General features: G+C 64.5%; 1 protein-coding gene across 1 annotated transcript in view; it reads right to left on the bottom strand.

Moving 5' to 3' along the window:
• The window catches only part of LOC107183925, an 18,669-nt gene that overhangs the window by 12,478 nt on the left and 1,168 nt on the right, over window positions 1-5,023 (bottom strand). The gene's annotated exons all lie outside the window — the stretch shown is intronic.

Raw genomic sequence — 5,023 nt, 5'->3', positions numbered from 1 at the left:
AAGGGGCCTCACCTGGCAGTCAAACATCCCGCTCACAATCCGGGACCGCTGGCTCCTAACTACTCACCTGCCTGCCTACCTGATAGCCCCTACCCCCCCCCCCCCACACACACACACACCAGGAACCTGAGTCCCAGACCCAAGCCTGGGGTTGCCCTAGTCCTGGTTCCGGTCCCAGCATCACCACTAGGCATCGCCCTGCCTCTCTGCCCACATCCCTACCCCTGCCCCCTGCCGTGAGCCGAAACCAGCCCCGTGTGTCTTTGGCCTGCACGTGGGTGATGGAGGTGGGAGCCAGGTGGGCGTGGAGGACAGTGGTGAGCCAGGGCAGCCTGGGCACCAGCCAAGGCCACGGCCTCGCTTCCAGCCTCCCAGCCCCGCCTCTCCTGCTGCACTCCTCCCTGGGTGGAAGGGAGCGCCTGGCCCTTTAAGAGGAGCTGTCCAGACCAGCAGAAAGCAGGCTGCGGTCTGGGGCCCTGTCTGGGTCAGTCCAGGCTCATGGGCCACCCCCACCCAACCCAGCTGGCATCTGGGACGCGAGCGTGAACGGTGTTTAAAATGTAAACGGCAGAGCCGCGAGGTGAATCAGCCAAACTCTCCAGAGGCACAGATTTCCACCTGGGACGGCACTTGGACCCCAGGCACAGCTGGGCATTCTGGGAAACAGCTAGGTTGCCCCCTCGTGTCCAAGAGGCTGGGATTTGAGGTGCAGTGAGAGGCCTGTCCTGCCCCATAACCCACAGGAACTCGGCAGTTGAGGCCTTGGGCGTTCCCTCCTGTCCCCTCTGCCTCTGTGCCCCGGGGCTTATGCATCAAACAGATCACCCTCGGCTGGGGGGACCCACGTGGGTTCTGAGGCCCCTCCGCCCTGTGCCTGCCCCACCAGCTTGCCCGCCTCTCCTCTCACCGGACCCTCTAATGAAAGACGTAGCCCTGGGTGAGTAACAGGAGGCCAGGCGCCTGGACGGCAGGTCTGTGCAGGGAGGAGAGACTTGGAGACGAAACAAGGAAGCTGGTGGGCCCCGGAGGGAGATGCCAGGCCCCTGAGAAGATGGGGATGGTGACATATCTTACTGAGCGGGGGCACGGGCAGCTTCAGGACAGACGAACACACCCAGTCTGAGCTGAAGAGGTGAAAGAGGCAAAGGGCCCTGAGAGAATTGGAAGACAGTGGCCTTTGGGGGTCATCCGAGGAGCCCCCAAAGGATCTCCCAGACAAGCCCAACCCCAGCGTGGTGTTTCACCTCCAGGGAGCCGACTAAGGGCCCTGGGACCTGCTTATCTCCCTGCTGCGTCTAGATTTCTTGCACATGTATTGTTGCTGAGGATGAGGTTAAAGATTAAAAGTCACCCTAGCCGGTGTGGCTCAATGGATAGAGCGTCCGCCTGCAGACTAAAGGGTCATGGGTTCAGTGCCAGTCAAGGGCACGTGCCCGGGTTGCAGGCTCGATCCCCAGTGTGGGGCGTGCAAGAGGCAGCCAGTCAATCAATGATTCTCTCTCATTGATGTTTCTCTCTCTCTCACCCTCTCTCTTGCTCTCTGAAATCCATAAAAGTATATTTTTAAAAGGCCCACTGGCCCTGGACAGCAAGGCTTAGGGAGAGAGATGGAGAGGGGGAGTGGATGGGAGGGGCTCTGCTGGCCGGGAGGGGGCCCAGACAAGGACAAGGGTGGCCCGACTCCTGGCTCACTCAACTGTTCACCACCCACAGGACCTGGGCCTCGAGGGGACCCTCCTCACCGCCACCCTCTATGGGAACGTGGCACCCTCGATCTGGTGGATCCCATCTCCCACGACCTGCGCGTGACCCTGGCCCGGGACCTGCAGTGCCCCAAGAGAGTGAGGCCGGTGGGCAAGAACCTCGGGCGAGGTGGTTTGATTGGCAGGGGGCAGGGGAGGCCGGGGCTGGGGGCAAGGAGCCCGGGCCTCATGGGCTTGCTGCCGGGCCTTGGGCAGGTCAGTGCCCCCTCTGGACCCGGTGCCAGTTTCAGGGTGTTAGGCTGTTTTTCAGCCCTGAAAAGGCACGTGCTGGGTCGGCCTGAGGCAAGCGCCGTGCCCCAGGCCCTGAGACCTGGCAGGCAGTTGTATGGGACGCTGTGGGCGGGACACAGAAGCTCCTGACCCCAACTCCCAGCCTCCGCTCCTGGACCGGGAGAGACGCCCTCCCCATCCTCAGGTCCCCTTCCTGCAGGGATTCCCTTGGGGACAAGGGCTCACTGCTTCCCGCAGCACCGAGAGCCATAGGCAGGCCCCTCCTCCTGGTTCTCTCCACCTGCTACCAGCAGCCCCCCCTCACCCCCCCGCGCATGCACCCCGTCTTCCCAGAACCCGGCTCTGAGGGCTCCTGCCGACATCCCACCATGAGCATAGGAGGTGCCAGGCTCCTGACAGCCTATGGCCGGCCCCACCCCCACCCCTTAATCCCAGTGAGTCCCGCGTGAAACTGGGCCTGCCAGCTCCAGAACTCCCAGGTCTCTACGCAGCCATCACCAAGGAGGCGGAGGTGGCCTTGAGCCTTTGCAGTGACCCCTGGGGCTGGCAGCGCCGTGTGCGCACGCTGGGACAGAGCTGATAGAGAACTCGTGGGTGGGAGCGTGCCCAGTGCCAGCATCGGGAAGCAGGGCACCCGTCTCTGCCCACGCTGGGCCTCTGCAGGGGCGTCCTGCACCATGTTAACCCCCCTCCAGCGCGGGCAGCTCAGACCCCGGCCTGGCCCCACAGACGCGGCTCCAGGGAGAGAGAGGGGGAGCAGAGTGTGCTGACCTGGCTCGTTTCTAGCCTCTGGGCGTGGCGTCAGGGGAGCGGGGCTCCCTGGAGGGGCTGGTCCTGCCTCCCCTGGGACAGTCCCTGGGGAGCACGGAAGGTGGGCAGCAAGCCGGCTGATAGCCTGAGATGCTGGCCCGGGGCCTGAGGACAGGGAACAAGGGCCCATTGTCCGGGCTTCCTCCCGCCGGGCACTGCGGGCCTCAGACCAGCCTGCTCAGCTCCGGCGGGCAGCCTCCCGGGCTTGGTGCCAGGCCATGGCCGGGTCGGGGTGGGCAGGGGAGACCGGTGGGCAGCTCAGGGCTCCATGACGAATGGCTGTGCTCTCCCACACACTTGGATCCCCAGGGCCCTGAGGGGTGGGAGGATGTGGCCTCACCCTCACAGCGCTGTCCCCCCTCAGGACTCTCATCTACCACCTCACCCCTCACTCCAGGCGGTAGCGAGGGGCCAGCCTGCCCCCCAAGAAGACCCCGAGCTGGTAAGGGGAGGCCAGCCACAGCCCCCCTCATGCCCCCAGGGTCCCTCCCAGGCTGATGCGGAGAGGCGGGGACAGTCCTGGGGGAGCACCAGGCTTGTCTTGGAAAGAGACGGAAGCCTGACACCCCGCCCTGTGGGCCGACCCCCTCGTCTCCATCGTGGTCCCAACCTTGGAGGCCAGTCCAGCCGAGGGCAGCAGACACTCCCCACGCCAAGCCGCACGCTCCGTATGACCCGCTATTCACTCCTCGAGGCCTCACTCTGGCCTGGCCCCTGACCAAGCTGACCTTAGCAGGTGTCAGACAGTTCTGGGTGTGATTCCCATCCTACTGAGAAGGAAACTGAGGCAAAGTGGCTTGCCCAAGGCCAACCCCTGCCCCTGGCCCCCGGATTTTCCTGCATCCCTCTGGGAATTCGGTGCCAGGCCTTTACAGCTGGCCTGGGAGCTCACTCTGCCACGCATCCTCCTGTCACTCACTCCATCACAGCCCAGGAACAGGCACCTGGACTGTGTGGCTGCTGGACCAGGGTCCGAGCCCAGGTCTGCAGCACCAGGTGGCTTGCCCCAGCCTGGCTCCTGCTACCCGCCTGGTGGTGCTCCCAGCACATGGGATGGGGTGATGGAGGCCCCGGAGGTCCCCCAGGACCCAGGCGTCCGGTACTCAGCCTGGGGTCGAGGGGATGGAAGGAGGAGGGGCTCAGCAGAGGCTGGTCGGCCCAGCAAGCTGTGCAGACCCCCTAATAAAGGGGGTGCTCCCCCTGCCTCAGCCTTTCCACATCGTGGACACCCTGCTGTGGGGTGGGGAGAGGGGCAGCCAAGCACTCAGAGACCCTGCCCGTCTAAAAGGGAGGGACCAGACCGACCAGCGTGGCTCAGGGGTTGAGCATCGACCTGTGAACCAGGAGGCCACGGTTCGATTACTGGTCAGGGCACAGGCTGGGGTTGCAGGCTTAATCCCCAGTGGGGGGCCTGCAGGAGGCAGCTGATCCATGATTCCCTCTCATCATGGATGTTTCTATCTCCCTCTTCCTCTCCCTTCCTCTTTGAAATCAATAAAAATATATATATATTTTTAAAAAAGGGAGCGACCAAGCCCACATGGACACCCAGGTGTAGGGGTCAGGCCCTCTGTGGGCTGGGGAGTTAGAGGAGGCCTCAAATCCGGGCACGGCTTGGGCCGGGCTGGGAAGGCCTCCCCCCCGTGGCCCCCCCTCCCGGCTCCTGTCCCCCAGGCCTCCTGTACGTGGTGAGTGGGCAACTCCAGGGGGTTAGGAAACACATCAGAGTGAGACAGAGGTGTTCCCTCCAGGCTCTGGGGCCCATGCACACAGCCCTCCCCTTTGGGGACCCAGTAGCATGCGTGGGGCAGAGGTGAGCACCAGCAGCAGCGGGGACTCTGGGGCCAGGAGTCCTTGGCTGCCCAGGAGGCGCCTGCTCCCAGCGGAGGGCTCCCTTCCCACAGGCACCATCGGGCAGGCTCCAGCGGGAAGCCAGCGGAACCCTCGGGCATGGGGAGGGCTGGAGCTCGGCCCATGAGGTGCGGGCAAGGCAGAGACAAAAGAGGAAGGTAGGGATGTGCAGGGGGAACAGACCCGGGCAAGTGATGCCCGTGGCCGAGGCCTGGAGGGCAGGGCGGGGGCAGAGGGACCCTGCTGGATGAGGAGACCCCGCAGCGGAGGGAAGCCCCATGGGCCAGAGAGAAGGCGGGGGTCCTGGGTCCGTGTGCCCGGCCCCCAGCTCTTACCAGGGGCTGCGCGTTGCATGGGCTCCACAGCAT

This window comes from Myotis davidii, unplaced genomic scaffold (genome assembly GCF_000327345.1).
Source record: "Myotis davidii unplaced genomic scaffold, ASM32734v1 scaffold43, whole genome shotgun sequence".
Taxonomy (NCBI): domain Eukaryota; kingdom Metazoa; phylum Chordata; class Mammalia; order Chiroptera; family Vespertilionidae; genus Myotis; species Myotis davidii.
Note: the sequence above shows the minus strand (reverse complement) of the source record. Positions and strands in the feature narration are given on the sequence as shown.